This window comes from Lactuca serriola, chromosome 8 (genome assembly GCF_051521515.1).
Source record: "Lactuca serriola cultivar US96UC23 chromosome 8, Lser_US96UC23_V15, whole genome shotgun sequence".
NCBI classification, from domain to species: Eukaryota; Viridiplantae; Streptophyta; class Magnoliopsida; order Asterales; family Asteraceae; genus Lactuca; species Lactuca serriola.
Window position 1 is genome coordinate 68731759 of NC_136415.1, and position 16319 is coordinate 68748077.

Sequence of the window (16319 nt, forward strand, 5' to 3'; positions counted from 1 at the left end):
CTTCAGCCTGTCTGGACCGTTCTCCGAGCCTTCGGCTTGACTGGTATGCCCATCGGCCTTCAGTCTCCCCGGACCGCTCAAACTATCCTACATCATCCCGAACTATCCTTCCTGGGAATCTCTCCCGTATATACTGCTCTAGCCCTCTAGGGGTTCCGAACTCTAACTCCATTCCATCTACTTAGATCCCATCCTAATCCTAGGCCTTACAACAACAAATTACCTTTTACAAAAACCTTGGCCTGTATCCTCCCCCCATTTGTCTGTCACTTACTCATACCAACCCACACTCTTGGCTGACTGAAACATTGCTGATTCCCAAACAGCTAATCAACCTCTAATGGTTGTCGATCCTCTTGAGAATTTTCCAATTCTCCCCACTTAGAGCACTGACTACCAATCACCGGTGACTCAACCGGCATAAATCAATCATCCCTACTCAACATACTCCTCTTATCCATGAACTAATTTCCTTTAAAGCGAGTAACCTTTACGAAATCATATCCCGACATCGCACATCCCGAACTCTAAGGGAGTTCGACCCTCAACTGAGCACTCCTCAAATCGCAATTGCTATACCCGACAACAAGATCGTACAACCGAATTCTGACCATCAATCCCTTGGATGCTAACCGCCTACTACTCCTAGTTACTAACACTCCCAACCAAACCATGAAACACGCAAAACGCCGAATAAAATACAACACTACATAAATAACCAGATAACCAGACAACAATGAAACGAAAACATACCCGCAATTGCATCCGGCTTTGCTCTGACCTCCTCTGCTATGAGCTGAAAAGCGCGACCTTGAGTCCTCGGAGGCTCCGCTCCACGCTGATCTCCACCCGTAATCCACAAATGTGTCGGTGCTGAAGCCTGCACCGGTCTAGCAACAAGCTGTGGACAATTGGCCCTCAAGTGACCAACCTGATGGAAATGATAGAAAATCCTCAAATCCTGAACCGGGGCTGACTGACGGCAATCCCTCGCGTAATGCCCCTCTCTCCCGTACTTGCGGCACGCACCACCAGACCTACAAACTCCGGTACGACCCTTCCCACACTTCTTGCAAGTGCAGCTGCTTTGATTTCCCAGCATGGAATCAACGGTCTTGGACTGTTTCGGCGCCGGCTGCGACTGCGTCGGGGCCTCCCTCTCCTCTTTCAACTGCAACTCAATCTCCAACTCACGCCGTCGAGCGGACTCCTGCAACTCCAGCAAGGTCTCGCACCTCTGCGTAGGCACAAACTACCTGATATCCCTCTTGAGCACACTCAGATATCAGGACATCTGAGCCTGCTCCGAAGCAAACTCAGGGCAAAACATCGCCCTCTCAGTGAACATCCTGGTGATCTCCGTCAATGACTCTAAATCCTGCCTCAGTTCCAAGAACTCCTGAGCCAACCTCTCACTCTCAACCCGTGGAACATAATGGGTACTGAACATCTCCCGAAACTGATCCCAAGAAATCGCAGCCTGCTGCGCATCCGAATAAGATCCCGTGGTCAACCTCCACCAATCCTTAGCCCCGAGCCTCAAAAGGTTGAGAGCAAACCTCACCCTCTGATCCGCAGGGCATGAACACGTGAAGAAACATCCCTCCACGTCTGACAACCATCTTATGGCAACGATCGGATCCTGAAATACATCGAAAGTAAGGTGCTTCATATTATCGAAGTCCCAATACTGAAAACCTCAACCGGTTCCTCCCCCTACCGCTGATACAGTCGTTGTAGCTGTTGCGGAAGTCGCCTCCGCAAGAGCTGCATAGCGCTCATCAAAGTACTCAACGATGGCGGTCTTGATCGACCCAAACATCTCCGGCAACTCGGCCCGGAACAAAGCAGCAACCTCATCATGTAGGATCTCACGAATCCTAGCATCCAACTTATCCGTACTCATCTGACCAACGACCTCGGGTAGTACTGGTCCATCCTAACCACCCTCTCCTGATCCCGATCCCGAACCTGATCCTTCCCTGAGACGTCTCTTAATCGCCATACTGCAAATACACCACAAGAATATTAGGCATTCCTCATAATAATCCCGAGAACTAGCTTCCAACAAAACCCTAGGGGTTGTGACTTCCTTGATACGCGTATGGGTCCTGTGCTTTCAGTAGTACGGGCCCATACTACCTTCCACACCTACCCATATTTGTATCAAGTATCACCACAACACCCTAACAATCACATATACATAACAAATACTCGATCCCCACTCCTAGAGGAGCACCACTATCCCATAATCGACCTATCGGTCTCATGCAACCCTCCCATCCATGAAACTTCCACCAACCCTGCAACATTAGTGTATGCTAGTCATACATAACGCTGTACCCTATAGACTTTTGAATATCCAATCCTACCCTAAGCTCCCATTCATACAAGAACAGAACATAAGTCCAAATCAAACATTCTCAGGCTATAAGATCTTAATTATGTATAACCATGATGCATACACTAAATAACTATAGTAATGATGTCAATTTCATACAAAGGAAAACCTAGCCTAGTAGGCATCATATAATCAGGCAATTCTATCATGCAATTCCTTAAGATCCCTAGCCTAGTACTAGCATGCTGTTCTAACATATCACATAATCAAACACTTGTATGGTATTTTGGGGTCTACTTACTGGCTCCAGCTGATCGTACCCTCTGCGTCCTCCTTTACTTATTTTGAAAAACCTTTTGAAAACCATTTTGAAAATCCCTCCCTGATTTGAGACTGGATTCACACGAATGTTCCTCCAATTCACTCAAACCAAGGCTCTGATACCAACTTGTAACATCCAAAAATTTACAACCAATTTAAACTTTTCAAAAAAAAAAACAACCCATATTCATTAAGTTATTACAAAAAGGTTTCCAACTCATTTATTATCAGAGTATCCCAGGACATCAACATAAAACTGACGAGCGGTACGATCACGCCTTCGCCTTGCCACGGTCTCCTGAAGTACCTGAAACAATACATTGAAACTGTAAGCCCGAAAGCTTAGTGAGTTACCCCCGAAATACCAACCACAATACCACACATATATCATATCATAACATAAACAGAACAGCCATGCATATCGAGTCTACGGTGTGACTGGTCCGTCTGCACCAGGCCTTCAGTCCACCCGGTCCACTCTCTCTCCGAGTCTACAGTATGACTGGTCCGCCCGCTCCAGTCCTTCATGCCACCTGGTCCACCCTCAAAGTCTACAGTATGACTGGTCCGCCCACACCGGGCCTTCAGTCTGTCTAGTCCACTCTCCGAGCCTCGGCACGTATGGTCCACCCTCTTGGGGCCTTCAACTTATCTAGACCACTCGTCGGGCCTTCGGTCTAACCGGTACGCCCTGGCTATGTTGGCCTACAACACAAAGCAGGACCCGCCTCAACCTAGCCCCAGTCCAACAACCATGTGCACATAAGCATATAATCATATAACATCACACAACTAATCAAACCGATCCAGCATGTCACATAACATAGCAACATCCTAACAGGATACCGACCTAACCGGCCACTAGCATAGCATCATCCTATATACCAGGATACCGACCTTAACCAGGTCTCTAACATAGCATCATCCTATATACTAGGAAATCGACCTTAACCAGGTCTCTAACATAGAATCATCCTAACTACCAGGATGCAAACATAGCAAAGCAATAACATTACAAACAATGCCCGAACATCCATCCGATAACGGGCCGGCCTTGGTGCCGTAGACCCTGTCAGTATAGTGATGATAACTCACCTGCAACTGCCGACTTAAAGAAATAAGACCACGCTACTCCGACCACCAACACAAACACCACCACTGATCATTACCAAATAACCAAAACCAATAAACACCAATAATTACCAAAATACCCTTGGAAGTCAAACTGGTCAACCCTTGGTCCAAGTCAAAGTCAACCTTCCTGGTTGACCCTACTCGCCGAGTCAACCCGTTGACTCGTCGAGTTCCTATACTCAGAAACTCACAAGCCACGACTCAACTCGCCGAGTCGCCCAAAGACTCGTCGAGTCCAACGAGCTCTGAGTCCCTTCTCGCTCAACTCACCGAGTCATCCCTCGACTCACCGATTCACAGCTTAACCAGAAAAGATTAGGGTTTCACTACCAGACTCGCCGCGTCAAAGAACAGACTCGCCGAGTCCAAGGAAATCTTCAACAGACTCGCCGAGTTGTTCTTCCAACTCACCGAGTCCAAACGTGACATCTTCATTCAGACAATTTCAGGCCATTTCATTGTTTCCAATACATAGATCTGGACTCATAGGGCCAGATTCACACGTAAAGTTTCCAGCTTGACATGCATGCAAGGCTCAACAAGCTACTAGGGGGTTTTGGGACAAAGATACTCTAAATCAAGCCCCAAGGCTGATGCTTTAAGCTTCCATGGCTCACTATTAATCTAGATCTGAAGTTGCAACTTCAGATCTAACCTCTAAACCCGAAATGGATTCCAATCAAGCTAAAATTCCCAAAACAACAACCAAGAATGGATCTAGAAGGAGAAAACTCAAGGTAACGACTTGTTACCTCAAAAATGTGCCCAAGAAGGAGTAGATTTCGGATCTACAATGATCTCCCGATGCTAGCCTCTTGATCTTCTTACTTTCTCCTCTTAAATCCTTCTTCCAAGCTCAAACTTTAACAATCGAGGCTCACACACACTAATTAGAGTTTCTGGAACTCAAATGGGCAGTAAAGAGGCTGAGGGTGGCTATAGTTTGCTGTATATAGGGCACAACTCCCAGAATTAGGGTTTTCTCCCTTCAGCGCCAACTCGCCGAGTTGGTCACTTAACACATGACCAAAATCGCGACTCGACTCGCCGAGTCTATCCATCGACTTGCCGAGTCGACCTTTCTTATTTACACTAAGAACCCTGAACTTGTAGTTCTGAACTCGGGGTGTTATAGGAGCACTTGAGAGAGGTGTTGGAGACCCTGAGGAGGGAGTGACTGTATGCAAAGTTCTCCAAGTGTGAGTTCTGGTTGCACGAGGTGCAGCTTTTGGGGCACCTTGTCAACCAGATTGGTATTTTGGTTAATCTGGCCAAGGTCGAGGCCATGATGAGGTGGGAGGTTCCGAGGTCTCCATCTTAGATTCAGAGTTTCCTTGGGTTGACAGGTTATTACTGAAGATTCATTCATGACTTCTCCAAAATAGCGGTTTCTTTGACTCGACTGGCGAAGAAGACTGCCACTTTTCGCTGGGGGCCTGAGTAGCATGCAACGTTTGAGACCTTGAGACAGAGATTGTGCGAGGCACCAATTCTGTCCTTGCCAGAGAGTGTTGAGGATTTTGTGGTTTATTGTGATGCGTTAATCAAAGGATTGGGTGTGGTTTTGATGCAGAGGGGTCGCGTTATTGCTTACGCTTCGAGGCAGCCGAAGCCTCACGAGGAGAATTATCTGACTCATTATTTGGAGCTAGGGGTTGTGGTTTTTTTCCCTCAAGATTTTGCGACATTACCTCTATAGGGTCCGCTGTACTATCTACATGGATCACAAGAGCCTGAGGTAGTTGATGAATTAGTTGAATTTGAATATGAAACAGCGTCAGTGGATAAATGTGGTGAAGGACTATGATTGTGAGAACGTTTAGTATCTGGGGATGGCCAATGTGGTGGCCGATACTCTCAGCCGCAAGGTGGTCGTGGCTCCGATCAGGGATATCTGTATGAGGATGACAGTGATTACTCCACTCTTTGAGCAGATACGAGAGGCTCATGTCGAGGCTATGAAGGAAGAGCACTGCATAAGTGAGCGCATAGTGAGTCAGGTGGCTTCCTTCGATTATGATAGCCGAGGTTTATTGACTCTCCATCGGAGAGTGTGGGTTTCTTATTGGGGAAGTGCACTTCAGGTTCTGATAGTGGAGGCACAGAAGTCAAGATTCTCCATTCATCATGGGGCGATAAAGATGCATAGAGATCTCCGTCCTGATTATTGGTGGCCCCATATGAAGCGGGATGTAGTTTGGAGAGGTGCTTGACTTGTAGGAAAGTCAAGGCCGAAGATTAGTGGCCTCATGGCAAGATACAGTAGTTAGACATTCCCGTTTAGAAATGGGAAAAGATTACCATGGATTTCATTACAAAGTTGCCTCAGTCATCATGCATAGTGGATTTGATTTGGGTCATTGTGGATCGATTGACCAAGAGCGTGTACATTATTCCGATTCAGGAGAGTATCTATACGGAGAAGTTGGGTGACATTTATATCAGGGAGGTTCTGGCACAACATGGGGTGCCAGTTTCGGTGGTTTCAGACAGAGATGTTAGGTTTACTTTGAGGTTTTGGAAGATGTTTCACGAGGAGTTGGGTACTCGTCTACATTTTAGCATGGCGTTTCACCCGCAGACTGATGGTCAGAGCGAGCAAACCAACCAGACATTAGAGGATATGTTGCAAGCGTGTGTTCTGGACTTTGGGGTAGCTGGGACATGTATCTTCCATTAGCTGAATTTTTGTATAACAATAGCTACCATGCTAGCATTGACCTACCACCTTTTGAGATGCTCTATGGGAGGAAATGCAGGACCCTAATATGTTGGGGTGAGGTAGGTCAGCGAGTCATGGGGAGTACCGAAATGGTACTCAAGACCACCGAGTTGATTTAGCAGGTTCGGAGTAGACTTCAGACAAATCAGAGTCGACAGAAGAGCTATGTCAACAAGAGCCGATTAGACTTGGAGTTTTAGGTTGGGGATATGGTTCACCTGAAAGTGTCACCTTGGAAAGGTGTCATATGATTCAGGAAGCGGGGCCAGTTGGGCCCTAGGTATATCGGTCCTTTCAAGGTTATTGCCCGCGTGTGCACGGTAGCGTATCGGTTGGATCTTCCGAAGGAACTCAATTAGATTCACAATACTTTTCATCTCTCTCAGTTGCGAAAGGTTTTGGCTGATGATTCCGCAGTGGTTCCATTGGAGGATGTTCAGGTGGACGACCGACTGAACTTCATTGAGAGGTCGGTAGCGATCCTCGACAGAAAGACGAAGACCTTGAGGAACAAGATTTTTGAGTTGGTAAAGGTTTAGTGACAACACTACAAGGGTTCCAAATGGACATGGGAGCCAGAAGAAGAGATGAGGGAGCATTACCCAGCTGACTTCGAGGATGAAGTCTGATTCAAGTGGGGGAGAATTGTAGCGCCCGAATCTCCATGTATGAAATTAATCTATCATCCTATTTAATTAAGCAAAAAGGTGGTGAAGGGGTTTGTGAGTATGTTGGGTTTACATTAGGTACGCACAACGTACTCCTTGAATGCTCATCATCAAGGTGATGCTAGCATACGCTGGGCGTACTCAAGCAAGGGGAAAACCTTAATTTTTAGGGTTTGCAACCTATTTAAGGTCCTTAAGTACTTCAAGTGCATCACCCTTTCAGCCTCCACTGTCTTTTAGTGCTAATCTAGAAATCCTAGCCATCTTGAGTGCATTCTTGAGCTTACATTGTGTGCTTGCGTGTTCTTTGGTAGTTTTGAAGAAGGAGGGAGTTTGAGAATAAGAAAAGGAGAAGAATGAGCTTGTTGATCCAAAGTTTGTTCATCATTTCAAGCCTATTGAAGGTATAAAGTCTAAAACGTGTTCATTCTAAGCTTTGATCTAGATTTAGGGAAGATTTTAGCATCTTTTGGTCCCATAACATGGTCTTTTGGATTATGGGCGACTCCAGGCCATTTGAGTTATCCTTTTAGACTCTTGGGGGCACATGGATTCATAAAAAACTTATCTTGGAGGTTAAGACTCAATCATGCATGTGTTAGTAACCACCTAAGGGAGTTAGAGGGATTAATTCATGGTTTGAGTCCCGTTAAGGCATGCAAGTGCATAAAGTTTGCAACTTTACACTTAAGACACTATTATGAGTAGATATCTAACTTTTAGACCATAGGGCTTAATGGATTAAGACTTTGGTGCAAGTTTGGGATGACTAGTCAGTACATTGGGCGTACTCTAGAGTATGATGCGCGTACTTGGATAGTGCCCCGATTCTAGATCGTCATCAGTGTATGTTGGGCGTATGAGCCATGTATGTCGTGCATATGCAGTCTGTGGACTTAGAAGATTTTTAGGCTCGAGTATTGTTGGGCTTTTGACTTTTTTAGGTTTGGCCCTCAGGACCATCTATTGTAGCAAGGTATTCATGGGCTTTTGTTCTTTTTGGGTACACTTGGGCCATATTGGGCCTTAAAGGCCTTATGGTTGGGATTGGATGCCTTTTTGGACTTGTATGGATTTGGGCCTTTGTTGGAGGAAGGCCCAATGAGGAAAGGGTGAAGAAACCATTTTTTCCTTAAATTCAAGAATGAGGGTTTGGACTTTCGGGTTGGAATATTCGCCTAATTTCTAATTAGGGTTTTATACTTGTACCTTAGGGAGAGGATTTCACGAGTCATCCGCTGAATGTGATTTGATACCTTCAGTCTGAGGTGAGTTTCCTTTATTGTATCTATGGATCGAAGGCACCAATGTCAGCCCACTAGTTCATTATGTAATATGATGATTGTCTTCGTGACAATTGTCAGTTATGCCTGTCTTTGCTTGATGACTCTGTGATTCTTGTTAACATCTTATATGGTAGTGGTAGGGGTGAAATAGACTCGGTATCCAGAGGAAATAGATCGAAGGGGATTGGAAGCACCCATATATGCTTGACAATATCTAGTTGAAATAGACTGAAGGGGATTGCAAGCACCCTGATATGCTTGATAGTATCCGGTTGAAATAGACCGAACGGGTGTGCAAGCACCCATATATTCTTGGTTGTATGTTTGTATGGTATGTGGTATTTTGGGGGAACTCACTAAGCTTTGTTTTTATAGTTTTTAGTTTATATTTCAGGTACTTCCGGTTCGAAGGGGATGGGCCCGGCCTGATCGTACCACATCACCCTACAGTTTCCGTATTTTGAGATTTTCGGAATTTGTACTCTAATAACATGTGGCTATGATACACTTTGACTGTTTTGATATGAGTAGCGTATGTTTTGAATGAATTTAAAAACCAAATTTTATCTGTATTTTTGGGATGTTACAATAATATGTGTTGTCTTAATATGAACAAAACTATAAATTTCTTGGTTTTCAAGTTTCTTGATTCACTCAGCGATAGTTGGAAACATCATATAGATGTTTTGAAGATTACAGTGAGAAAATGTAACCATGTATTTGGCCACTTTTATTCATTAATATTCGTAATCATGAAGAAAAGAAGATCTTACAAAAGGAAATCATGTGTGACACTCACAAGGGCAGATTTGTGGCACTCTATTCCAAGAAGTCTAATCAAAGCAGCAAAAATGACTTCTCTAATGAATCTGAAGGTGAAGTCTGATTGTCAAGCACTAAATTTTCTAGACTTATAAGAAATAATGTGGATCTAAAAGCTTTCAATCAACGACAGACTAACCGCGTAGAAGGGTTATGACACTGGAATAAAGCCAGCTACTAGAAAGGACGAGGGCCCCAAGTGTTTCAATTATGGTGGAGTTGATAATTTTTCCAGGGAATGCAAATCCAAGAAGGTATACACTTATTAAGATTATAAGTTAAAGTACAAGAAGTTGTTGGCCTCTTGAAGAGATAGATTATTGATGTGAATATCGTGGTTGCTGAAGTTGAGTACTGGGTGTATGATAAAGAATTATCTGAAGAAGATGGAGGAAAAAAGAAATGTTTCATGGCTCACACTGATGGTCCACTCACATATAAAGAAAGCAGAGGATCTGGTACCTTTGAAGATGATCTAGCCAAAGCCACTAAGGATTCAAAGAAACAGGATTGGGATTCCTTGTCCTTATATTAGGTAAACAACTTCATCACTCATTATGATAACATAAAGTGTATTATGTTTGATAACCCGTGTCATCATCTCTCTAAAGTTAACCAAGAAAAACATTCACTTAAGTTAGAGATTGACACACTGATAAAAAATTTGTCCAAAATTGAAAATACTCTTGCTTTAACTAACACTAAAGTCACCAATATATCTCTTACTAATATTGATCTTAATTTCAAAAACAATAAAGCTAAAATGAGCTTCAAGGTATCATGAATAATTGGGCTCACTCTCACCATAAGTTAAATAATATGTTAGACACCCAAATACCTGATCATTGTGAGAAAATTCTTGGTGGAAATATTCATGACCCCGTCAACATTTATAAACATATTGAAACTAAACAAAAATTTTCTTCTGCTCATGATCTCAAGGAAGATTTTAAGTCTTTGTTCATTAGTCACTCATTCATAAATCAAACTCTAATTAGTAAGCATTGCATGATGAATCCTAATGGTGTCACCATTTGCACTACCTATATAATTGCATTGGATCCTACTATTAGAAACCTGCCCTTGACATTCCTACCCCAACCACTGAAATGTTTCCAAAGTTTCCCATATCTAATGGTGAATTTCACTCTACACAAGAGATACTCAATAAGTCCCTTGAATGTACTATTAACTGTTATAACATTGATAATGATCATTCCCATGACTCTGATGATTCTTTGTGTACATCAACGTTTTAGGCCCCCTCCAAATCATTTCACTAAAAAAATATGTTATATCCACAACTTGTTCCAATATTCATAAAATTCATGAAAAAGTATCAACTCATTAGAAACCTAAGTGTATGAGAAGTTTTAACAAAAATAAAAAACATGGGGCAAGGGTATGTTATCATTATGGAGATACTTCTCATATGATTAGTGAGTGTACTTTAGTGAAAATACTAAGAGATCTAACAATGTTCGCTTTAGAAGTGAAAAGTGGACCAAAAAAAGATAATTCTTTAAATTGCCTTCCTTCTTTTTTTATGATATCTTTAATGTTAAATTTTGTGTGAAAAGACCTATTGAGAAATGGGTCAACGTGTCCTAATTTGTTTCTTATCACTATAGGGTCAGGAGCACGTCTGGCATCTTGATAGTGGGTGATCAAGGCATATGACAAGATCTAAGTCTCTCCTGAATGTTTTGTTGAGAAGGATGGCCTAGTGGTGACATTTGGAGAGAACAATAAAGGAAGAAATAAGGGATCTGGATCGATCCAATGCAAAACTATTGATTTCAATGATGTTTCTTATGTATCAGGACTAAGACATAACCTTATTTCAATAAGACAACTTTGTGAGACTAGTTACAAGGTTTTTTTAAGCAAGGAGGAAGGAAACATCACATATTCAAAGAATTTAAACTTACTCACTTCTATCAGGAAATGTAACATTTATGTGCTGAATGTGTTTGCTGCTTTACTGACATTTATTGCTTTGTATTTTCAGTACTTTATTGCGTTGATTTTAAAACTTTAGAACTACTGAAACAAGTCTTTTGCTTTAAGATAATCCTATATTTCACTTTTTTCGCGAGTCCCCAGTTTTCCCCTTTTCGAGTTATGTCGAGTGGAACCAGTGAGTGAGAGATGGACTCAGTAAGCTGGAGGTTTGACTCATTCATGGTAGGACTCGGCGAGTCAATGCCCTGACTCGGCAAGTCCAAGGCAATCTTCATACCTCAAGAACAGAACTCGACGAGTTGTTCATACAACTCGGCGAGTCAGATGAAGATTTACTGAGTATTAGTATCGAAGAGGAACTCGTCGAGTCTATGCCAAACTCGACGAGTAGTAGCGGGTAGGATTGAGAAATGAGAGTAGGGACTCGACGAGTTGGCGGCCCAACTCGATGAGTCGGGTCAACTGAATGTTGACTTTGACCAAGAGGTTGACTTTGACCAGGGGTAAAATAGTCATGTTAACCACAGTGTAGCTATCATTATTTGATTGAGTGTATTTATGGGAAATTGTAGCCGGAGAGATACCGGAGCAGCAACAGACAGTTTCCCCAGCAGTTGGTTCAGTAGCCAGATTACGAGGTGAGTTTCCTTCCAGTAGGAACTAGTCTACGGCCACAATGCCGACCCGTTTAGTTAGCAGTAGTTCCAGACTTCGGTCTGATGTAATAGTTCAATGTGCTTGATGTCTTTGTGATTCAAGCATGGATTTGTGATTATGTGTTCCGGACCTCGGTCTGATGCAGTATGCAGTATATGTGTTTATGCCAGTATTTGTGATTATGTTATGCTATGTTCAGTCAGTTTCGGACTTTGGTCCGATGTAGTTTCCGGACTTCGGTCCGATGCAGTTTCCGGACTTCAGTCTGATGCAGAGGGCAAGGCCCTGGTTAGTTCCAGACTTCTGTCTGATGCAGTTTCCGGACTTCGGTCCGATGCAGAGGGCAAGGCCCTGGTTAGTTCCGGACTTCGGTCCGATGCAGTTTTCGGACTTCGGTCTGATGCAGTTTCCAGACTTCGGTCCGATGCAGTTTCCGGGCTTCGGACCAATGCAGTGGGCAAGGCCCAATAGTTGCTTATATGTTATTATATGGTATGTGGTAGTATGGGGGAGCTCATTAAGCTTTGTGATTACAGTTTTTAGTTCTGGTTTCAGGTACTTCCGCAAGTAAAGGGAAGAGCTCGGGATGATTGCATGGCACACACCACAGTTTCAGTTTATTCCTGGGAGTTTTGTCTAGATATTTTTTATATGATTGGTACAGTATTTGTTTTGACACAGTTACATGACTTTTGAGTTACTCAGTTATGATTTTTAGTATGTATGATATTCAATGAGATGGTTTTTAGTAAAATTTAAACAAAAATTTTTGGGTCGTATTTTTGGGATGTTTCAAGAAATCATTAACAACTTCCAAGAACTCTTTCTCGTCTCTACAATGAACTCTAGTACTTTTCTCATAATTACATGCTCGGTTGAACCATGTGACTTCTTCCTTTCCATCCATCCATTTACTAACAACATCTGATTGTTGTCGTTGTTGTCCTTCTCCCATCTCATGGCTGAACAAAGCTATTATGCGGGTCCATTCATCACCTACTAGCAAGGTTCTAAATGGCGTGAGGCGTGGCGTGGCGGCAAGGCCAAGCCTCAAGCTTAACGAGCCATGGCGAGCCACGGCGTTTTTCAAGGCGTGATGTAAGGCGGCGATTTTGTATTAATTTAAAATTATATTACCACATAAATATAAATTTATATTAAATATAACTACTTATTAGAAGTGTTAGATCAATAACTAATAACAAAAAGTTAACAAAAACCACAATACTTGTATCTCCGATTTGAAAAGACATAATGAAGCAAAAAAAATTGTGTCTCAAACGAAAAAACACGTGCCATAACACGCCATAACGCGCCATGGCGCGTTATATCACGCCTTGTCACGTGTTACGCCTAACAGCAACGTTATGAAGCTTTTCGTAACGGCGAAGCCACGCCTCATGCCATGGCGTGCCTTGGCGCGCGCCATGGCGCGCCTTTTAGAACACTGCCTACTAGGCAATGTGGGGGATCAAATAACGGTACACCCTCCTTAACACTTAGCCAGCATCGTGTTAGACCCAACACATCGTTTGTCGTCCATGGTCGTTTAGAGTTGGAACGAGGTACTTCATTCGAAGAACTTGATGCATTCGACGACATTTCTTATAATACTAAATACAGGACTATGATTTGGTTAGTATAGCTTAAACATCTATTTATAATAATAAATACAGGGCTATAATTTGGAGGTTACTGCAGTGACTTATCATGTCAAACAGTCATTTATGTCTTGTCACTTAAGAGTTTGACTACGATTTGCAGGTTACTACAGTGACTTGTCTTTAATGTGTAGTCATTTCAAAGTTTGACTATGAATTACAACTTTGACTACGAAATGGTTGCATTTAGACTATGATTTGCAGATGGAGTAGTATGTATAAATACCATTATAGCACCACTTTATTATAATCGTGACTTTATTATGAGTTCCCCAAAAAATTTCGAAATTTGCTCATGCAACAAAGTAGATTGTTACTACTGTGATTCAGTCGACCCTTTTTTTACATCGTCTTCATCAGGCCCATATAGGTCTGATGATAATTTTGAAGAATTGAAAAAGGCTGAAGAATAACAAGAACAGGACACTCAATGTGGTAATGAAATTGCATGGGAATGCAAACAAGCTCAAGAATGGACAGACCTGAAAAAAAAAACAAAATCAAAGAGCATGAAGAATGGATAAAAAAACTAAGAAGACAATCAAAACGACCGAAAAACGGATTACTGAGAAGGACGAGCAGATCATACACCTAATGGAGCAAAAGGATCGTTTGGAAGATAAAATTAGAATTAGGGATGATTATATAACAAACGAGAAAGAGAAGTATCCATTGCAGTTCCCTGATTTTAATAATTAGTTACAAAAATGTTGTAACATTATCATGACATCAGTTGACTTTGTTGTATTTTTTTAAATAACATTTCTTGTTATAATCTGCAAACTAAAATATTATAATATAAATGCTTAATTAATTGTTACAATCTACAAACTAAACTAAAATATGAAAGCATATCAATGTCTTGTAAGATTTAATAAAAAAAATTACAATACATAAAAAGCTAACAAGTTTTCATTTCAAGGTTGTGTTATATCAAAATCAACTTCATAGGTTTGTGAGCAACACGCTGAACCACCAATATTAAATATCATTTCTGTAGTAGAAATTGTCGTGCGAGGTGCTCCACTACCGGACACCCTTCCAGTACAATTGTTCCTCGTGTGTCCTACTTGACCACGTGTAGAACACTCTTTTCTAATTGGATCATCGCCTTGGGATGGAATGCGGTCTGTGTTTCTTGGCCTGCCTGGCTGACGTCTATCCATTATAGGTGGCTTAACAATCATCAAATCATCAGGGATCTCCCATTCGGATGGCTTTGGCAGAGGGTTTATTGACTCTTCATATGTTTTCCTCAGTGTTTCGGTAAAGTAAGCATTTAATGCATACCTCGAGCAGTCTTGGAAATTGTTGACTGTTAAACATCTTATGACATGACCACAAGGTATTCCATCAAGTTGACATTGCCTACATGCACATGTCATTTGTTGGAAATCAACTATCACGTTTTGTGCCCCCTTTTTGACCTCGCATTTCGTATTTGAGATCATGCGAACATACCACTTACTAAATGTTTTTTGTTTTCTTTAACAATTTCATCGGCCCAAGGGGTAAGTGTTGTTGTTGCTTCGCTTAAAAAATATACAAAATAAAGAAGTTAAGATCAATAAGATTTATTAAAACTTTAATAGTAAAATTAAAATTTAACTTAATACCTGCAAAGTTACGTCTTTGAAACCACCATTGTTGCATTGTTACACGAAAAAAATCGATCAACATAAGTATCGGCACCTTACGTGCATGTCTAGATAATGCATTTATAGACTCCGCACTGTTGGACAACATAAGATTGTATCGATTCCCTCTAAAACGTGCCCTATACCAAGTTTCTGGATTTATACTTCTTAAGTACTCTCATACTGGTTGTTTTGTCGTTCTCATAGCTTCCATGGCAGCGTCAAAATCATCAACTGTATACGCCCTACAAGCCTCCCAAAAAATTCCTTTAACCGTGTTACTCTTCTCGAATCTAGATACTATGTTGAAATACAAATGGACACCACATATTCCGTGATGAGCGTGAGGAAAAATGTTGGCAACGGATGTTGGTATTGATGGAGACTTATCAGATATAATTGTAAGCTCCTGCATATTGCCTATGCAATCACGTAGTTTTTGAAAAAACCATGTCCAAGAATCTGTACACTTATTTTTGCAGATACCATATGCAACCGGTAATACTTGGTTTTGTCCGTCCTTAGTAACTGCAAGTAACATAGTTTCTTTGAACTCGCCCTTTAGGTGGGCTCCATCTACTACAAGGGTTGGTTTACAGAAATTGACAAAAGCGCGTACCTACAATACATTGTATATCTATTAAAATACAATAAAAATATCTGGAAAAATAATAAAATATTAAAATACTAACCGAACAACCAAGTGCGACGTACAAAAACTCAAAGCGATCATCACCATCTGTTTTAATATGTGTCATAGTACCCGGATTATGTTTGGCCAAGTTGTGGAAATAAGTTGGAAGTTTGGTAAAAGAATCTTCTTTCGTACCCCTTAACAACAACAATGCATATTGCTACGCACGCCATGCCTGATGGTATGAGATATTGATATTCAATTGAGCATTCATATCATTAACAATATCTTTTCCCCGATAAACTCTACTATAATCTTCAGCCAAAACATCAGCAAGATATTCACCCAAAACATATTTGTTTGCTTGTCGATGATTAGGTTGCAAAATTGTTGAAGAACAAGTATGTACATCAACAAATTTATTCACTTGGAAAAGTCCATCAAAATTTTTAATTGTTTTTGCTCTTAGTA